This window comes from Podarcis raffonei, chromosome 16 (genome assembly GCF_027172205.1).
Source record: "Podarcis raffonei isolate rPodRaf1 chromosome 16, rPodRaf1.pri, whole genome shotgun sequence".
Lineage (NCBI taxonomy): Eukaryota > Metazoa > Chordata > Lepidosauria > Squamata > Lacertidae > Podarcis > Podarcis raffonei.
In genome coordinates this window covers 30,029,791-30,051,822 of record NC_070617.1, presented here as the reverse complement: position 1 = coordinate 30,051,822, position 22,032 = coordinate 30,029,791, and the positions used below count along the sequence as shown (strand labels likewise).

Here is a 22,032-nt window from a genome sequence, read left to right as displayed (position 1 = left end):
TCACAACAAAATGAAAACATTATATAAAGTTTTCAGGTTTGCAGTACACCCAAAAAATAGTCAACGATTTATCATCATGGCTATAAGAGCATGTGTGTATATAAAAATAATTCTTTATTTATATCCTGCTGCTCTTGGTATCCAGAGTGATTTTCTATTTTTTTCATAGTAAGTTGATTTTGTAACTGGCACTAAAACTTCTTAAAGACTAGAATATTTATTGTGCCATCACAGTTTAGCGCCCTTAAAAATGAATCCATAAAAAATAGGGTAACATTCCCAAGTTTGCAGAAATGTCTATCATTGTGAGAGTAGCCATCGTGTGATGGTGTCTCTTTTAGCTTTTGTAATTCTGAAGTGATTACAAACCAGCTCAGACATCCATCCCTTATTCTTTCAAATCCTGCATGTCTGGCATGTGGAGCAGTGATTATGTCTGTAGATGGTTTTAACTGAGTAAGCAGCCTGATGCATTTTTAATACCAAAACCAAAGACATTTTACAGCCTTCCAAGGGAAGAATAGTTGGATGAAAGCCACAAAAGAGCTTTTCCATCTCTCCATTTAAGTTTATTTTTTTAAAAAGGAAAGGGATATATGCAAGAATGAACAAAAAAACACCCAACTCTTGAGCAGTGTGTTGAAGATCAAGTTTTGCTGCCAGGATCTATACCCAATAGCTTAGACCAGACGCTCTGGGTGGGGATGGAAGCAGGAAGTACTGGATCCATGTGGCATTCCTTAAATGCTTTCAGAATTGCAAAGCCAAGCACAAATCTGCAGCTTATGAGCACAGAGAAAGAAACAGGGGTTAAGATGGAGAAATCCTAAGTATTTAGCTGTCTAACTAGACATCAAAAGCCATTCAGTGATAAATGGATGTGCACGTCTGACACCTAGCTCACTCAGAGATGCAATTATGTTTTCTAGTTTTAGGGAAACAATATATATATAGCTTGCGTGTCATACTTACAGCTTCTCCCATGTGTGGCTTCGTTGCAATTTTGTGGCAGCCTGCACAAATGTCCTTAACCCTCACCACTGCTGTTATTCCTCACTTCCCAATACAACAGTGCAAGCGTGCGTGGCTTTAAAAACCCACACAAAGGATTAGAAAGACAGCTCTATGAATGGCTGCCAAATAGGGCAGGACATAATCAGAAGCCACTTTCCTTCTTGCCAAAGCAGCAAGTAATGAATGGATTTCCCATCTGCGACCTGCAACACCTATGCACATATGGACAGACACATGAAGCTTTTAAGTATTTTAGCATTGGAAAATGCTCCCCACGCCAACAGAAAATTAAATTAAATTTTGATGCAGCTAAATGCAGCTTGCCTTACTTTTTTAACATTTCCAAACACACAGGTCTTCCTTTCCTCAAAATTCCAGTCCCAGATGGGAATTTACACTGCAAAAAAAAATTAAAAATGCCCAGGCAGCTCCCAGAGCCAGCACTGCACATATTTTCCTCTTTCCACTTCAAAAGTGAGTTAACAGGGCATTCCTAAGAAGAGGGAGGAAGATACTAGGGGTGCTAATTCTTTAGATTAAAACAAGCATTTAGCATTCCAATGAACTACTGCTTGATGCAAACATGGGGGAGGGGGGAGTAGCTCCAGGTTCCCATGATTACTTTTAAAGCTGTATAATAGGTCAAAATTAACCGCATTCCCCATCATCCCTGCTTGGAACTATATTGCCTGCTTATTTTTATTTTTGCACCCAGCAAAGACACAGAAGCCCTCCCAAGGGACAGGGTCGGCTTTCAAATATGTGTGATAAGCAAAAATGCACAATGTGTAACTTTACACAGAGAGAGATATGGACTATCATCTAATGTGGAATTTTGCTTGATAGCAGCTTGGGGCTCCATCAGGAAATCCCGAGAGTAGATTTTAAATGTCTGCAACAGGCAAAATATCACCAGGTGATGCTTTCCACCACTAACTATCCCACCCATCCTGCATATCTGTTCCAGCAGAAAACCATTTGTTGATTTTTACTATTTTTTGACTGATACAGGAGCCCTGCCAGAAAAAACACAGGAAGCTGCCTTATATCAGGTCAAACACTTTGTCCACCAAGCCCAATAGCTGCAGCACTGTGTCTCAAAAAGTAGTTCAGAGTTCAAGGTTCTTGTGTTAATTTGCAAGGGCCTTAACGACTTTAGTACAGGATAGCTTAAGGACCACCTGACTCCTTATATTGCTGCCCCATCACTGAGGTCTTCAGGGGAGTCAGTTAGTGGCCCCTCATGGCTTGGATGCACAGCTCATACTTAGGGTTCTTTGAGCCTTTGGCAAGGAGCTGTATGAAATAAATCATTTTACCTCATGCCTGGAAGGGAAGCTTCTTCCATGTTTGATCTTGCCATGACAGCAGCATAGCGCTGTCACACTCCTATACATCATACACTCCATAGACTGACAGGAGATTTTTGTGCCCCCAGTGGGGGCCGGTTTCACCAACCTCTGACTGTTGGCCCAGTTCTGTAGAACTCCCTCCCAGCTTAGATCAGACAAGCCTCCTCCCTGTTGAACTTCCAGCACTTATTGAAAACCTTTTTTATTTATTTCAGCAAGCATATCAAGTACGTTCTCTGGTTTTATGGTTAGTTTTAACCAATTTTATCTTTTTTCCTATCTTTTTATCCTTACTTTACATCACTTAAGAGACTATGGTGCTAAGAAGTATATACATAGTTAAAAAACTGAAATGTTTATTATGGTCAAGCCCCATTAAATTAAGCACAAGATACAAAGCAATACAAAAACACAACAGAACTAATTGTTTGTTTTTCAACGTGACAAAATCTTCCCAAAAAGAATAAACACCCCTTATCCTTGGGAGGGGGGAGCATTATCCGGGAGAATGAATCACACTAGGATCTTCTGCATGCAAAGTCTATGCTCTACCCACAAAACCACAGGCCCTTCTACCTCACCCCGCAAAAAGAGACTGCCACTACTTATTCCTGGGAGCGAAAGCATTCAGGTTGTGTTTAATAACATTGACCTGGGAAGCTTCTGCATGCAAAACAGCAGTCATTTTCTTGATTTTACTGTTTTACCTCTTGGCAAACCACTTTGAGGTCCCCTTCCAACCTACCTGTGTATAAATTTTATGAAGATAAAAATAAAGCAAATAAAATGAATGAAGCATGAACCAAGTCACAGCCCGCCCACCCCCTGCAAAAAACACCAACCAGTTGCCCCTCATTCAAGTAGGGGTGTCTTCTGGGGGGGCAGTAAATTAAGCTGTCTGTCTTCAAGCTCAGTTGGTCAAGTATGAGACTCTTAGCTGTCAGTTCAAGACCCATGTTGGGCAAAAGATTCCTGTACTGCGGGGGGGGGTGGACTAGATAACCCTCAGTGTCCCTTCCAGATCTAAAATTCTATGATTTTTACACATGCCAACTGGAATAAAATATTTGGGGGGAGGCCAGGTAAGCCCCGCCCTGCCTAACTGATCACATGACACAGCACCCAACCACCATTTGAATGGCAATGCTCATCAACTGGGGGGGCAGCCCCCTCGAATATTTTACTGGGGGGGGGTGGGCTCAAAGGGGTTGGCTCCTATGAACTGCGTTAACAGTTTGCCCCTTCCCCCCAAAACAGCCGCTTGCGTCAGGCTGGATTTGATTTAAATCAAATCAATTTAGATCACAATTTAAATCACTAGTCAGTAAGACTTGATTTAAATCATTTTTTTACAGAAAGACTCATTCTTGCATATTTACAACTAGATGAAGGTTTCATTTTTGGAATAATAAATTTTTAGAGTAGTTTTTACAGTTATAGCAAAAATTTCTGACCTGGTTATACTTTAGAAATACATAGATGGATAATTATGAAATTATTGTGAGGTTTAATAAGTTAACTGTTTATATTTGAACAGCTTTTCTGCTGTACTTTATTGGAAGGAGAAAAATAACAATTTAAACAATTTATTTAACTAAAACAACAACATTATAGCATATGTATCCATGTTTGTTAACTGATGTGGTTAAACGACTAAAAAAAACTTTTGAGTTTTAGCACACATGAAAAACTTAAAGCAAATCCTTATTTCCTGATGAACAGCCTTTGGACTATAATGTAACTTAAACAGAAAACTATCTTTAGAAAGATTATTCCTCCAAAAGCATTTTATTTTAAAAATCCGATTTATTTATTTTTTAAAAAAAGATTTTAATTTTTTTAATTGATTTTTTTAAATCAATTTTTTTAATTGATTTTTTTTAAATCGATTTTTAAATTGATTTTTATCCACCCTGGCCTGCATGCAGAGTGCTCTTGCGGTGGCCCACAGCACTTTCTCTGCTCACCCCCCCCCGCACCCCCATAACTGGGCACCCTTTCATTCCCGGATGGATGCCAACCACAGCAGCCCTTCCTTTTCAGCGGGTGCACCAGGGGTGCCAACTAAAAACAAAATATTAGGGGGTCACTTGGAGAACGCACAGAGACGCCATTTGAATGGCAGTGCTCATTCACTGGGGGGGAGGGCCCTCAAATATTTTATTTGGGGGGGCAGGAAAAGGGACCTCGGCCCTTAGGAAAAGGGGGGCACCACCTGCAACGCCCCAGTGGAGAAGCTGAGGGGCAGCGACCCCTCTCGCCCCCCCCACTCCAGGGGGGGCTGTCAAGTCAGTCAGCCGGTCTTCCTTCCCCTCAGTCCCCTTCCCTAGACTGGGCTGTGGGGAAGGAGGGAAGGGGGTAGGCCTCAAACTCGGGAAGCCGGAGGAGCCGCCGCCGCCGCTACGCCCCTTACCTCGTCCAAAAAACCCTCCTCAGGCACCGCAGTCGGCAGCCAGGCCCGGAGGAAGAGACAGCGCTGGGGGAGGGGAGGAGAGGAGGCGGGAGACTTCCTCGTCCTGAAGCTCCGCCCGCATCCCACAAGCCTCGGCGTCCCGCTCTAGCCCTGCGCTCTCTGTGTCGGCCTGGCTGCCGTCGCCTGCTTTTGAAATCGAAGGGGGAAGAGAGGGAGGGAGCCGTCGAGGAGAGAGTCCTAGAGTGTCTCTCTCTTTTTGTTACCTTCCCCCCCCCCGCCCCACCCTCAGATTCCGCTGAAGTGATTTTTTTTCTTGCCCTTGACAGGGATGGGGAGCATAGCTGTCAACTTTTCTTGCGAGGAATCCTATTCGGAATAAGGGAATTTGCCTTAAAAAAAAGGGAAACGTTGACAGCTATGATGGGGAGGGAGGAGGCATCTCCTCTTTGCTCGTCCACGTCCTCGTTTCAAATCCAGGAAATATGTGTGTGTGTGTGTGTGTGTATACACAACAATTGCAGCAATATATTATGTGTTTTCTCTCTCTCTCTCTCTCTCTCTATATATATATACATAAACATAATATATTGTTGCAATTATTATATTTTATTTTTGTTGTGACGTGGGGTTTGTGATTTCAGCTCCCTTGACATAATATGCTGGAGACAGTTCTGTAGTAACACTTCTTTATTAAAGCAAACAAGACTGAGAACTGAGGAGGGGAGAGCTACATTTATAGGGACAGGGAACTAGCTAGAAAGGATACATTTTGGAGGGAACAATATCAGGCAATCACAGTCCTGCCTTTTGGAGGAAACCAATAAGACAGAGGATCCAAATACAGCAGCTTAAATGAACCAATAGTAGCTGTACCCTCTGGAACCAAAAGGCAGTTACTTTACCCTAATGCAAATACAGACAATAATAATACAGATATAAAATCCTTTGACTCAATATTATTATTATTATTATTATTATTATTATTATTATTATTATTATCTCTAATCTCTCTCTCTGCCCTCACTCCTCATTAGGTATCAGGTTATATATACATTAAGGTAACTGGGGTTTTTGCTTTGTTTTATGCTTTAATCAATCCGTACAGATTCTCCAAACATCAAGCATGTGAAGTCCTGGGGACAGCAGCACAGAAATTGTCTAATCTGTCATAGACGGCAATAATAACAATGTGTGTAGTTCAGACCGTGCTGTTCACACTAGCAACGATGCTCTGAAGAGTTTGTCTTTAAGACCATTATCATTTGCGTATTGAATAAATGGCCATATTACAAAAGAAAATAAATAAATAGCAACAATATATTATGTTATATATACAGGGGTACCTTGGTTCTCGAACTTAATCCGTTCCGGATGTCCGTTCCAAAACCAAAGCGTGCTTCCCCATAGAAAGTAACTCAAAATGGATTAATCTGTTCCAGACTTTTAAAAACAAACCCCAAAAACAGTAATTTAACATGACTTTTACTATCTAACAAGACCATTGTTCCATAAAATGAAAGCAATAAACAATGTACTGCAGTCACACAGTCAATCAGTAGCTGAACTGGGTTCCACACAGTCACACACACAAAAACAGCCGCAAAAACAAAAACGCAAAATTAATAGCAAAAACAGACAGACCTCAGCTTAACACTCAAAACCGAAGTGTGGCACTGAAATCGAAAATGTAACGATACCTCTGGAATCAATAGAGACTCTACAGGACAGCTTCCAAGAGGATTGGGCCCATGACTTTCACATTTTTATACACTGCCTTGGAAAATGATGTTGGCAGGACAAAAAAAAGTGGGGGCTTATGGCTGTACAACTAAGTTCTAACCTTTGAAAACGTGACTGCCGGGACAATTGTCCCCTGATCTCCCCAACAGTCGCCTATTACAACAATAATGTTTAGATAAGTGAAGGTCATGTATGCTTACTCGCTATACGAATCCAGTGCAAGTATTCAGTTTTTAACTGTTTCCAGCTTGATCAGAAATGTAGACAGAATCTTCTTTGTTGAGGTGTTTCGGGGATCTCCTTCTTGTTAAAATTTTCTGGGACCATCTGCACTATGCATTTAAAGCAGTATCATACCACTGGAAACAGTTGTGTCTTCCCAGAGAGAATCCTGGGAAGTGTAGTCATGGGGAAGAGGAATTAAGTCAGGCCCTCCAAGTGTCCTTATTTTCCAAGGACGTCCCTGGTTTAGAGAAGCCGTCCTGGTTTCTGATTTGATCTCAGGATGTCCCATTTTCCCTTTAGATGTCCCTATTTTCATTGGAGAAATGTTGGAGGCTATGGAGTTATCCAACCCCCAAGCCGTCTGAAGGCAATCCTGTATAGGGAAGTTTTATGAACGTTTTATTACTGGGGCAACTCAGTAAGATGTGTGGGGTATAAACTATATAACACAGGTCTTGAAAGACCTACAGTGGCTCCCAGTACGTTTCCGAGCACAATTCAAAGTGTTGGTGCTGACCTTTAAAGCCCTAAACAGCCTCAGTCCAGTATACCTGAAGGAGCGTCTCCACCTCCATCATTCTGCCCGGACACTGAGGTCCAGCGCTGAGGGCCTTCTGGCGCTTCCCTTGCTGCAAGAAGCCAAGTTACAGGGAACCAGGCAGAGGGCCTTCTCGGTGGTGGCACCCGCCCTGTGGAACGCCCTCCCACCAGATGTCAAAGAGGAAAATAACTACCAAACTTTTAGAAGACATCTGAAGGCAGCCCTGTTTAGGGAAGCTTTTAATGTTTAATAGGTTATTGTATTTTTGTGTTTTGTTGGAAGCTGCCCAGAGTGGCTGGGGAATCCCAGCCAGAAGGGCGGGGTATAAATAATAAATTAGTAGTAGTAGTAGTAGTAGTAGTAGTAGTAGTAGTAGTAGTAAAATTATCATTATGGAATGGGACTCCTCTATTCTTGTTGGAGAAATGTTGGGCGGTATGTTAACTGTTAAAACACTCTGAGAATTGTAGTGCAGGTAGAGTTCAAGAAGTTCCCTCAGCCCTAGAGCAAGCACATGAGGCAGCTATTCTACATGCTACTGAACTTTATGCCAGGTCCCCTATCAGAGCAGTTCAACTCTGTCCTGGAGGACCACCCCCTGGTCTTGGAGTCCAAGCTGTCTGGCTCCATGGAGTTCCTGGGGAAGTGTGATGCCCTGGAGAGGAAGACATCAAAAACATCGGCTGTGTGTTCAACATGGAGGTGGAGGTGGTGTCGCTGACAGACCATGAGACCTATAGCCCACAGCACCAGCTGGTCCAGAAGAAGATAGAGGTACTCAACAGTAAGGTCTGGGTTAGTTTGCACAAACTCCCCTGCTCCTGGCCATCCCTGGGGATGCTTAGTGTAAAGTCTCCGGCGGGACACTCCTACACTAGAAGTTTTTAAGCAAAGGTTGGGTGGCCATTTGTCAGGTATGCTTTAGTGATGAAGCAATGATTCTTCAACATCAACTTCGTTGGACTGATCATGTTGTGCGGATGCCTGATTATCTTCTTCCAAAGCAACTACGGTGGTACCTCGGGTTACAGACGCTTCAGGTTACAGACGCTTCAGGTTACAGACTCCGCTAACCCAGAAATAGTACATCGGGTTAAGAACTTTGCTTCAGGATGAGAACAGAAATCGTGCTCCGGTGGCACGGCAGCAGCAGGAGGCCCCATTAGCTAAAGTGATGCTTCAGGTTAAGAACAGTTTCAGGTTAAGAACGGAACTCCAGAACGAATTAAGTTCTTAACCCGAGGTATCACTGTACTCTAGTCTGAACTTAAAAATGGAAAGCGTAATGCTGGTGGTCAACAAAAGAGGTTTAAAGACTGTCTCAAGGCAAATCTAAAATAATGTAGTATGTTGTTGTTTAGTCGTTTAGTCGTGTCCGACTCTTTGTGACCCCATGGATCAGAGCACGCCAGGCACTTCCACTGCCTTCCACTGCCTCTCGCAGTTTGGTCAAACTCATGCTGGTAGCTTCAAAGACACTATCCAACCATCTCGTCCTCTGTCGTCCCCTTCTCCTTGTGCCCTCCATCTTTCCCAACATCAGGGTCTTTTCCAGGGAGTCTTCTCTTCTCATGAGGTGGCCAAAGTATTGGAGCCTCAGCTTCACAATCTGTCCTTCCAGTGAGCACTCAGGGCTGATTTCCTTAAGAATGGATAGGTTTGATCTTCTTGTAGTCCATGGGACTCTCAAGAGTCTCCTCCAACACCGTAATTCAAAAGCATCAATTCTTCGGCAATCAGCCTTCTTTATGGTCCAGTTCTCACTTCCATACATCACTACTAGGAAAACCATAGCTTTTACTATACGGACCTTTGTTGGCAAGGTGATGTCTCTACTTTTTAAGATGCTGTCTAGGTTTGTCATTGAATGTAGTATAAACACCAACAATTGGGAAACACTTGCCTGCGAGAACGCCAGCTGAAGAACAGCCTTTACCAAAGGTGTCATGGGACACTCGAACTCAGAACGCAAGGGAGAAACATTCTAAGAGGAAGGCACGCTTGGCAAATCCACACCGTGATCAACTCCCACCCGGAAACCAATGTCCCCACTGTGGAAGGATGTGTGGATCCAGAATTGGCCTTCAAAGTCACTTACGGACTCACTGTTAAGACCATGTTCATGGAAGACAATCTTACTCGGCTACGAGGGATCACCAAAGAAGAGTTGTGATTCCCGCATTGCAGGGGGTTGGACTAGATGACACTTGGGGTCCCTTCCTCCTCTACATTTCTCCGATTTTATGAACTCTTTCTTACTGAGCATGTTGGAAGGGAGGCAGGACAACTACGTGACAAATGTCACCTCTAGTTTAGCCCTAACAGCTCATTTATTTTGAAAGAGCAGAAACTTCCCTAGTTATAAACAAACTCACCCGGGGACACAGATTTTTTTAGTAACACATCAAACTTGCACAAAGAATGATTGTTGCTTTTCATAGACGAAAATCACCTTTCCAGGATGCTAATTAAAAAACATCTCAAGAAAATGGCACTAATGAGGCAGAGAGAGAGAAAAAATATCTCTGGATACCCATAACCTTGAGATCATAAATAGCTTAATCGCCTCTGCCAGGAACAGCCCTGCTCTGCAGTGTAATCAAAATAATTAAGGAAAATTAGGGTGGCTTCACCTTTGCACATGGATTCCTTTGCTGGAAGCAATGTTTTTCTCTTCCTTATATAACAACAGTGGAAAGATAACACAGTTCACTCCTAAAAAAAATAGATGATGCAGATACATCAGAGTGTGAGAGAGAATGTGGGATTTTTATGTTTGTTTGTTTTTAAATGTAGTTTGCTTATATTGACACACAGTTACTAAACTCATATTGACCTTGCTGTTGCAAAAATCAGATTGTACTGTCACCAATATTGTTGATGTGCCTAAAACTAGAATTGGGGACCTGGAGAAATCCAAGACATTATCCACAACAGTGTTCTTCAGTGTTGGTTCTCCGGATTTTGGACTACAAATTTCATGATCCAGCTTAGTCAGTGTCCAGGAATGATGGGAGTTGTAGTCCATCAACATCTGGGGAGCCAAGGTTGAAGAACCCTAGTCCAGTGTCTTAAGATATGATGAAATTATTATTGTTGCACACCATCCCAATGGCCATGTGTCCAACGTTATATAGGAAAGTCTTATGTTTAAAGGGTCATCTGGTTCAAGTCCAGTTTAAATATAACGAAGACAAAGAAGGATGAGACTTAAAGTTGCCCATCAGCAAACTGAACAAGCAGACAAATCACTTGGTCAGCCTTCATTACTTTAGTCGTATGTATTGCATTGTATTTATATTACAGGGACTGTTCCTAAATTTGCATTTGGAGATATAAGTTAGCATATGCAAATTGTATGCAAATCAGTGCCCTCTTTGTGATGCAGAGGTGCACAAGTGGCCATTGTTGTAAACCTGGGACGGTGTGATGGTCTGGGATTCGGACTCAGAGGCTGAACCTGGGGAATCCCAGCCTGCACAGGAGTCCCTGCCTCCAGAACCAGCTGAGCCAGGGCTGGGGCCTGAGCCTGAAGGGTCCTCACCTATGCTGGATCCTCAGGTGCAGGCACCAGCTGAGTCTGCTCTGGCTCCTGAGGACCCATTGCCTGCAGGTGCTCCACTCTCAGCCCCATCAGGGGAAGCTGAGGTTGCCTCCGGGTCCGGTAACCCTCCAGCCTCTCCTGGGCTGCAGAGGCTCAGGGCAGAGAGGCGGAGGGAACTAAGTTCCCGCAGGAGGAGTGCTCGCCTCCAGGCCAGGAGAGGCGAGTCACCTGTGGACCAGGGCCGCCCTATGCCTCGGGGCAGATAAAAGCCAGTCAGCCCAGTGCCAGGTTGCGGGAGCAACATTGTTGGTAGTCAGTTCCTGCCTGCACCCTGTCCTGCCGGAGCTCCTGACCTCACCCAACTCCCTGCCTTGGATCCAGCTTCAGTTTTGTCGGCCTGCTTCCATACTGCACCCTCGACCTCGGACTGGACTCGCACCTCGCCTCACGGTGAACCCACGGGACCAGCACCAATGGGGAACCAATGGCCATTCAGACATTGTTGGACAACACTTCCCATCAGCCCTATCAAGCTGCCAGAATCTCCATTGCCCCCAAATGGAAAACCTTACAGGACTTGTGGCTCTCATTTTGGTACGAAAGATGTGGTGTTTAGCATTAGCTGAAAAAATAAATCAAAAATTACATGTTGCCAAAGTTTCAGAGGACCCTGAAAAATATGTGTTTGGTGGGACCTTATCTCATATACAATAAATACATACAAGACTCCACAATACAATGTGAAACTTGGCTTTCCAAATGGTCTTAAATACTATTAACTACCTGATATTTATTATTATTATTATTATTATTATTATTATTATTATTATTATCTGGACGGCTTACAGTAGAATCTGAAAACATAGTAAAATGTCAAATGTTAAACACTGCTCTTTTGTAGTTGTATTTCTATTATTCTTATTGTGTTTTATGTGTTGGATTTATTTCAATAAATATCTATTTTTAAGTGCAAAATTGAGGAACTTGAGCAGCTCTTGTTGCTATTACATTTCTTCAGAATCACATTATCCATTCATGTGAACCTGAAAGAAGAAGTGAAAGGGAAGAGAAATGCTGACAAAGAGTCTGGCAGAAAAAAAGAAACTCACGAAACCTTAATGCTGTCTGGAGGGAAAATGAAGAAAGGTTAGGAGCCCTGGTTTTCTAAACTTCTCCTACTTATACAGATTGCTGGCCTCTGGCAGTGGAGACAAAACATAGCCATTGTGGCTAGTACGGTAGCTCTTGATAGCTTTATCTTCCATTACAGTAATCCAGTATCCCCCCCCCCCAAAAAAAAACCCCACACATTTTAAAGGGGCATAGGATGTCAATCAAATCAACCAAAGGCCTGGTTAAAAAGGAACGTTTTTTCCTGGCGACTAAAGGTATATAATGGACGCGGGTGGTGCTGTGGGTAAAAGCCTCAGCGCCTAGGGCTAGCTGATCGAAAGGTCGGCGGTTCGAATCCCCGCAGCAGGGTGCGCTCCCGCTGCTCGGTCCCAGCGCCTGCCAACCTAGCAGTTCGAAAGCACCCCCGGGTGCAAGTAGATAAATAGGGACCGCTTACCAGCGGGAAGGTAAACGGTGTTCCGTGTGCTGCGCTGGCTCGCCAGATGCAGCTTCGTCACGCTGGCCACGTGACCCGGAAGTGTCTCCGGACAGCGCTGGCCCCGGCCTCTTGAGTGAGATGGGCGCACAACCCCAGAGTCTGTCAAGACTGGCTCGTACGGGCAGGGGTACCTTGACCTTTACCTTAAAGGTATATAATGAAGGCGCCAGGCAAACCTCCCTGGGGAGAGCATTCTACATATGGGAAGCCACTGAAGAAAAGGCCCTTTCTCGTGTTGCCACCCTCTGGACCTCTTGAGGAGGAGGCATGTGAAGAAGGGCCTCAGAAGATCATCTCAGGGTTTGGGTAGGTTCATAAGGAAGGAGGAGTTCCTTGAGGTATTGTGGTCCTGAGCCATTTAAGGCTTTATAGACCAAAACCAGTACTTTGAATTGGGCCCAGAAACTAATTGCTAGCCAGTGCAGTTGGACCAAGATTGGTGTAATATGCTCAAACCTTCTTGCTCCGGTGAGCAACCTGACCACTGAATTCTGCACCAGCTGAAGTTTCCAAACCGTATTGAGAGGCAGCCCTACGTATAATGCATTGCAGTAATCTAACCTTGAAGTTACCAGAGTGTTATGTACTGAGTTGAATAGGATCCAAAATGCAGCAGTCTGATTGGTCCTAGAACAATTGGATTCAGAATGCAGCAGTCTGATTGGTCCTAGAACAATAGGATTCAGAATGCATCAGTCTGATTGGTCCTAGAAAAATAGGATCCAGAATGCAGCAGTCTGATTGGTCCACAGGAGCCACCCAATCCAGCTCCAGGTGGAGGTGACTCCACAACCTGATTGGCCTACAGGAGAATCCCGGAATTAGCCAATCACGTGGGGCCCATTGTGTAAATAATGTCTATAAAGCAGAGATTCTGGGGGAACTTCCATTCCTCCTCACCACTATGAGCTGAATAAAGAGCATGAAATCCACTCTTGACTCTGAGTATATTTCACAGAGCATAGGTAACAGTAGCTAGGCTATCCCTGTCCAGATAGGGGCATAGCTAGGCAACCAGCTGAAGGTGATGGAAGGCACTCCGGACCAATGAGACCACCTGAGCCTCGAGCGACAGCAAAGGATCCACTCCCAAGCTATGAACCTGCTCCTTCAGAGGAAGTGTAACCCCATCAAGAGCAGGCAACATTGAAGGCATCCAATCTAGGGAACCATCCACTAACAGTGCCTCAGTTTTATCTGAACTCAGTTTCAGTTTGTTGGCTCTCATCTAGTCCATTATTGAGGCAAGACACCGGTCCAGCACTTCCACTGCCTCACCTGCAGGTGTAAAGGAGAAGTAGAGCTCTCTGTGCCATCAGCATACTGCTGACAACGTTCTCCAAACCTCCAGATAACTCCACTCAGCAGTTTCATATACAGTGGTACCTCGGGTTACATACGCTTCAGGTTACATACGCTTCAGGTTACAGACTCCACTAACCCAGAAATAGTACCTCGGGTTAAGAACTTTGCTTCAGGATGAGAACAGAAATCGTGCTCCGGCAGCACAGCGGCAGCAGGAGGCCCCATTAGCTAAAGTGGTGCTTCAGGTTAAGAACAGTTTCAGGTTAAGTACAGACCTCCGGAACCAATTAAGTACTTAACCCGAGGTACCACTGTAGATGTTAAACAACATAGGGGATAGGATTGAGAATTTGTGGTATTAAAAGTCAGGAGATTTCAGCAGAAAATGATGAGATATGCACTAACTGTGAACAAAACATTGTGGCCACTCCAAATATTTTGCAGGAAAAGGCAGTACTGAGAGCAGGATAATGAGGAGAAATCATGGAGAGGGGTTATTGGTTTGGGGTTTTGTTGTAGTTGTTATCATGGATTTTGTGCTTTTATATTGCACTTTTATGTTGTGAGATCTGCGGATGAAGGGCAGTGTCCTTTTTCCTTGTTCAAAGTTTTTTAGTATTATTATTATTTTCCTGAGTTTCAATACATACATATTCTACATATTTTCCTTCATTTATTCCCTTTAGACTTCCCACCCCACCCCACCCTGGCTTCCTATTTTTCCTTTTTATGCTGCATATCCTCAAACAAAAAATTAACACCCGTTATTATTCTATTCATTATTCCGGTTTGTAATTACTTTTGCTTATATATCAATTCCTACTTGTAGACTTATTTGGTTGTACCTCTTTAGGGTAGTGTACAAATTCAATAAATACTACTACTATACTACTCATAATGAAGCCACAATCAAAAGGACATCTGGAGGGACCTTTAAGCATGTGACATACCCATTTGTGCTGCGAAGACAATGAGAACGCTGGCTTACTTTATAATTGCCCTAAAGATTCAAGAACTAATGTATGTGATGCTGTGAAGACAAGGAAAATGCTGGCTTGCTTTATAGTGATCCTAAAAATTACAGACCTACGGTGAATCTACACACAGGGGCGGGGGTGGGGAACTATAAATAAGTCAGAAATTAGATCATTATAATAAAAGAAAAAAACCCTATGTAAAATCCCATAGAAAAGTTTTTTACTCTACAGCGCCATCTGGTGTTGCAAGTTTATAATGCATTCAAACTGTGTTTTTTTTTACTAATGTAGCTGAGTCCCTAATGGATGTGAAACACTTTGAACTCTTAAAACAGGTATGGGAGGACTGTATTATTATTATTGCTGTTGTTGTTGTTGTTGTTGTTGCTCATTGAGTTTATATACCACACTATACCTGAAGGTCTCAGGGCGGTTCACAGAAAAGATCACAACATATATAATCAATATAAAAACAACCCAATAACACCCTCCCCCCAGAAAAGATCCACATTTTAAAAGGGTGTAGGATGTCAAACAGATAAACCAAAGTCCTGGTTAAAAAGGAACATTTTTGCCTGGCGCCTAAAGGTATGTAATGAACTTCCCTGTGGAATACTCTCCCCAGGCAAGGAGCCACTGCAGAGAAGGCCCTGTTCTTGTGTTGCCACCCTCCGCACCTCTTGAGGAGAAGGCACAAAGGAGGACGGCCTCAGAAGGTGATCTCAGACTGTAACCCTCCAGGCAGCAGGAGAATCACCCCTGAATTCATTGGTTCATCCTTCATGCATGTTGCTTTTCTTCAGATCCCTTGTTTTCCTCCATCTCTTTCCTTCAGCCTTCCTGGCTGCGGTACCCTGGCACCACATTTTCCTTGCGCTGCTCTCTGAAGTTTCGTTCCCAGCCAACTAGACGCGCTGAACATACATTCTGCCACTGGAAGCTTTGTTCTCCGAGCTGCGGGAACACCGGTGACATCACACACTTGTGCCTGCCGGAGACTTTCCTGCTGCTAGCCCAGAGCAGAACATCCCTCCCTAGTCCCGAAAATACTAAGCTCAGGTGGAGAGTGCCAGCTGGACCGGAGCCCAAAACAGATGTGACGGGAAACAAAGAGGGCAGGATCAGAATGCACGGGGAAGAATCCCAGGTTGGTTGAAGTAGTTTTTAACAATCCTTCGTGTGCCCCCCCCCAAAAAAATTTTTTTTAGAACGGAGCGTTCTTAGTGTGACCACAAAACTTTTACTGTCATTGGAAAAGAAGAGAAGGAATGGAACGGAATGTCCTAGAGGAGGGCACGACTGGCAGACCAGCTGAAATCCTGAAGAGGTGGGCTGTAGCATTTTGTTGTAGGTCCCACCTATAGGTGGTTTTAAGAAGTCTGGGTTTGGAAAGTGGCTGCAGACATTGAAAGCAACTTGAAAGGACATTTACAACACACACACACACCCCGCAAAATAATTCCCGTGCATTACAGTTTGCCCCATGCAAAGCTATATTTCCCAGCACCCATAGCAAACTACAGTTCCCAGTATTATTGAATACATATTGTTGTATATGTATGTTTTATACACAGCCAGCGTGGGTTTCACCATGTGTGTTGGTGATATATATATATATATATATAGGCCAAGATCCAAGTTTGGGGCAAGTACTCTTAGGTGAGAGAACCCCAGCAGAGATTTAAAATCACAAAATATGCAGCAAAGTAAAGCATGGAATTATAGATTCTTAGGACTTTGAAATATGCGACATATCATATTAAAGCCCATGAAGTTCTAAAGAGACTAGTGTTTTTAGTTTTGATGTGTCTCAATTCTGGGCTGAGCTTTTAAGGGTTTTGTGTAGGCCAAAATGGTCGATTTTTTAAAATTTCAAACCCTCATAACTCACAAACGGGAGGAGATAAAAAAAAATTTTTAGATTTAAACTTAGTTTTGATCATTCAACAAGTGTCAAATATATTAAGAAAATTAGATGACAAATGGCTTAAAAAAAGTTGGATCACTTGATATGGAATGTCCCAGTAGTGAAATATTATTGCGGTTTCAAGCACTTACCCAGGATTTGTGTTTCCTTTGGAAATGAGGCGTGGTGTCTTTATGATATGTGGTTTATTTACACACATACCCAATCTTGGCCTATGATGGAGACTGGAGAGGTTCCCAGTGTTACAATCCAAGATGATCTTTTGCTTTGTTCCATAGGTGCAGCAGCTTTGGCTCCAAAATAGAAACCAGCCATGCACTCTGTCTCCTTTTACAGCTTGTCACAGATTTTGCTAATTAAAGGACCATTGAATGGTTAAGTCCAGTCAAACTTGACTATGGGGTTGCGGCGCTCATCTCACTTTCAGGCCGAGGGAGCCGGTGTTTGTCCACAGACAGCTTTCCAGGTCGTGTGGCCAGCAGGACTAAATCGCTTCTGGCGAAGCACAAGTAGTGTTTGCTAACACACCACTGCCAACTGCCATCCTAAAAACTATCGCCTTTTGTTTCCTGCTAACTACCTCACTAGAGGAAGGAGGGACTTGCACCCCTCTCCTGCTTTGTTAATTGCCCATCTCCCTGCTCCTTTATTTGCATAACAACTCTGCCATTCTCAAACCCAAATATTGATCAATTCTTTTCGTGGACCCAGGAATTTACGGTGTCTCACACCCCACCAAATCATAACAGCATTAGCCCCTTCTTTAGTGGTGTCCAAATTTTGTTCAAAGAGGGCCAGATTTGATGAAGTGAAGGGCCGTGAGGGCCGACCAGAGGCCGACCCAAGTTGTTAACCTTTTTTTTAGGATTGATGTTGTTGAGCTATTTTTAGGATTTTACCCCAGGAAGTAAACTGCACAGAGGCCAGATTAAACCGACCGGCGGGCCGGATTAGGCCCCCCAAACAGACTTTGGACATGCCTAAGCATGTTCATTATATGAGGCTGGTTAGGACTTGCAGCCTAGGACTTGCAGATCAGAAGGTCGGTGGTTCGAATCCCCACGACAGGGTGAGCTCCCGTTGCTCGGTCCCAGCTCCTGCCAACCTAGCAGTTCGAAAGCACATCAAAGTGCAAGTAGATAAATAGGTGCCACTCCAGCGGGAAGGTAAACGGCGTTTCCGTGCGCTGCTCTGGTTCGCCAGAAGCGGCTTAGTCATGCTGGCCACATGACCCGGAAGCTGTACGCCGGTTCCCTCGGCCAATAAAGCGAGATGAGCGCCAAAACCCCAGAGATGGTTACCTTCCCGCTGGAGCTGTACCTATTTATCTACTTGCACTTTGATGTGCTTTCGAACTGCTAGGTTGGCAGGAGCTGGGACCGAGCAACGGGAGCTCACCATGTTGCGGGGATTCGAACTGCCGATCTTCTGATCAGCAAGTCCTAGGCTCTGTGGTTTAACCCACAGCGCCACCCGCGTCCCTTGAGATTCCTTAGGGTAGTGATAAAGCAGGATATCAGATCCAAACTCTTCTGCTTCTGCTTCTTCATGCTTTGGCGGCGGGGGGGGGGTGTGGCAAGCCTACATCTCTGATTAGCTGCTAGAATATTTCCTCTGGAATTGTTTTCTGCCTGCTCAGAGCATCAGGCCAGTTTCCTCTTTATGTGGCTATGCTCACTAGACCAGACCATGAGACACTTTCACCACAAGCAAGTCAGGGGTTCGGATCAAAACAAGGAACCCAAAGCATTTGCAATAGAGGCAATTCAGTGACATAATCTCCAGCTGTCTTTTTTTTAAGGCAGCCACTGACGTTTTATCTACTTGTTTCATTCCATTTCTTACCCCATCCTTTACCATAGGATTCCAGAGAAAGTTACAATGAGAAGATCTACAATTATAATGCAAATTAAACAGATACAGCCATAAAACAAAACTGTAGAAACAGGAAGAAAACCTATTCCATGCGTAAAAAAGCAATACAAAGGCTTTTAAAAACCAATCTGTTAGATAAACATAATTTAAAATAGGTCCAGTGTTTTTGGGTAAAGATCTCCACTTAAAAGTCTTGATGAAAAAGGGAGGTCTTCGCTATAAATATAAAAAAAATATTTCCCCTTTTTAAAGTTTTTATTTATACTTTTCAAGTTTATACATTTCATTAGTTTTACAATCAATTTAACATTTCAAAGTCTGACTTCCTTCCCCTTCTTTGTGTGGTTCCTTAAATTTATTTTTAAATATCTTCTGCATATCCAAATTCATTTCATTTGCTCATTTAATCATCTACTTTAAATATATACTCTTATGAAACTGCGTGTTCTTACAATAATCCTGCTACAGTTTTCATCTGTTTGCAATTTATCTGTAAATATTCAATAAGCCATTTCCATGCTTTTATTAAAAGTTTGTTATCTTGATTTCTTATTCTTCCGGTAAGTTTCGCCATTTCTGCATATTCCATAAGTTTTTGTAATCATTCTTCCTTTGCTGGGACTTCTTTCCACTTTGGGGCAAGTAACACTCTAGGCGCTGTAGTCGCACACATGAATAAGTTTTGATACAATTAAGTAGCTGCCAAAACAACTTTGTGTCCGGATTCTCACTTTTTGAAATATGGCAAGTCTACACTAACCTACTTGTAACACAAAAATGTAGCTTTTCTCCAACTGGAATCTTTCCTGCTCATCTTCAACACACTGCTTTCAATCTAGATTGATTCTAGATCCTGCCATCCAGAAGGGTGGGTGTGGTTATTTGAGATGTATTTGAAAACCCTCAGAAGAAGTACCAACATTGAAAGATTGGCAACATAATTTTTTTTGAAATGATTTGCAAAAATGACGGCAACAATCAGAATGCAATCTAATCAAAATCTCAAACAGGAATGGAAATGTGTAGAAGAATACATGACCAAAACATGCTCCAACAATAATTTATTGATATGTATAGACTGATTCCACAAAGTTAAGTTAAGCTAAGCAGATATATAAGACTGAATGTTTAATTATTAAGATAGAAAAATACAATCTCAATAATAAAGTTATAAAATAATAACAAGGAAGTCACGCACAGGTGGAGGGAAGACAAAGGGCAAGAAATAAGAAATGGATAAATGTTGGTACATAATGAAATGTGAAAATGTGAATTTACGAATATAATGTATATATATCATTATGTAAAGATTTCATATATGTATTGCAACATTAATAATAAATAAATTTTAAAAATAATAATGAAAACCCTCCCCTGGAGGAGGTGATCCACACCTTTTCCTCCCTGCACATGGCCCAGGTCATGGGTAGGCAAACTAAGGCCCGCAGGCTGGATCAGGCCCAATTGCCTTCTGGATCCGGTCTGCAGACGGTCTGGGAATCGCTGCATGGATCACCAGCGTGCACGTTCTTTCCCTCTCCCTCCCTCTCCCTCCCGCGGCGGCGGAGCCTCCTCCCTCCCTCCTCCTGGCTTCTCCCCGCCCTGCCTAGAGGAGGAAGGGGGCTGTGCTTTGTTGGTGCTAGCAGCAGCAGCGCTCCAGCGGCCACCATTTTAAGCAACCTCTCTCCGGAGCCCTTTCACGTGCCACTCATTGTCCTGCTGCGGCTGCTCACAAGACACAGGTAAGCAGCCATCGGGGCTCATGGTGCTCTTGCATCATTCCCCCCCCCAATATAGTCTGCCCCCCCCTCAAGGTCTGAGTGGACGGGCAGTGGACCGGCCCCCTGCTGAAAAAGTTTGCTGATCCCTGGTCCAGGTGAATGAAAAAGGGAGTGGTGATTGCAGTTGTGGGGAACACCCACCCGTAATGTCATTGGGCAGCTGTGGGTCCACAAAGACACCACTGCCAGGACTGCCTACATCTGTATTCAAAGGGATGTGCTGTGGGAGCAATGCAGAGTCAACCTGCAGCAAGCTTTGCTTTTTGGAACGAAACCAAATTCTCAAGAAGCCTTTTTCAGGGACACACACAGAAACACCAATGCGTCCAATTTGTGTGTGTGTGTGTGTTATGTAGGGGGAAAGTAAGTATTCCACTGCTCCTGAAATAAAATGTCATGCACACACAGGCGAAGAAATAAATATTCCTAAAAAGGAAATGAATGGTCAGAGAGGGTGCACATGTAACCACAGAGGCGTCTTTTGTGGCAATCAGGAAATGACTACTGTATTGACCTCTAGCATGACATGTCAGGACTGATAGCAAGGAAGTGGAATGTGTGGAAAGAGCATCCGATGGTTGGGTCTGTGTCCCCATGAGTCATGTGTGGATTTAGTCATTTTTTTTAATAATAATTTTTATTAGTTTTCAATTACAATCTTTTCATCTGCGGATTTAAACATGGCAAAGAAATACCAAAAAAATGACTTACATGTGGGCAAAATAACTTAGAAACATAGGGGTGATAATAAAACTAACTTAGGAACATAGGGATTTCCCTTCTACAGAGTCTGCCTATTGGGTCCACTTAGAATACAGGGACGCGGGTGGTGCTGTGGTCTAAACCACTGAGCCTTTTGGGCTTGCCGATCTGAAGGTCGGTGGTTTGAATCCACGTGACAGGGTGAGTCCCCGTTGCTCTGTCCCAGCTCCTGCCAACCTAGCAGCTCAAAAGCACACCAGTGCAAGTAGATAAATAGGTACCACTCTGGCAGGAAGGTAAATGGCATTTCCATGCACTTTGGCTTCTGTCACACTGTCCCGTTGCACCATAAGCAGTTTAGTCCTGCTGGCCACATGACCCAGAAAGCTGTCTGTGGACGCCAACTCCCTCGACCTGAAATGATATGAGCGCCGCAACCCAATAGTCGCCTTTGACTGGACTTAACCGTCCAGCGGTCCTTGACCTTTTTTTTCACCACTTAGACTGGCTCAGTATATCCTACACTGACTGGCAGCAGCTCTCTAGGGCTTCAGGCAGCAGTCTCACCCATCCACACCTGGAGATACTGGGGCAGGCAAAGCAGATGCTCAACCACCTGAGCTACCAGGCTTTGCTGAGTTAATTAATACCTGTAGAGCAAGGATGGACAAGCTGGTGCTCTCGACAAGTTGCTGGAGTCATTTCCCTCTTCCCACCAAAGAAACCATTGCAGTTACATGTACAGACACTTTGAGTTGTTGTTGTTGTTGTTTAGTCGTTTAGTCGTGTCCGACTCTCCGTGACCCCATGGACCAGAGCACGCCAGGCACTCCTGTCTTCCACTGCCTCCCGCAGTTTGGTCAAACTCATGCTGGTAGCTTCAAGAACACTATCCAACCATCTCGTCCTCTATTGTCCCCTTCTCCTTGTGCCCTCCATCTTTCCCAACATCAGGGTCTTTTCCAGGGAGTCTTCTCTTCTCATGAGGTGGCCAAAGTATTGGAGCCTCAGCTTCACGATCTGT

The 22,032-nt window shown here is 43.7% G+C and overlaps 2 protein-coding genes across 2 annotated transcripts in view; one reads left to right on the top strand and one right to left on the bottom strand.

The window, feature by feature from the left end:
• LOC128404030 (septin-2) overlaps window positions 1-4,907 on the bottom strand; it is a 59,464-nt gene extending 54,557 nt beyond the window's left edge. Inside the window, exon 1 of the mRNA XM_053369284.1 lies at window positions 4,780-4,907. The gene's annotated coding sequence lies outside the window, so the exon portion shown is untranslated. The remainder of the gene's footprint in view (window positions 1-4,779) is intronic.
• Window positions 1-22,032, top strand: part of C16H22orf39 (chromosome 16 C22orf39 homolog) — a 191,844-nt gene that overhangs the window by 90,091 nt on the left and 79,721 nt on the right. The window lies entirely within an intron of this gene.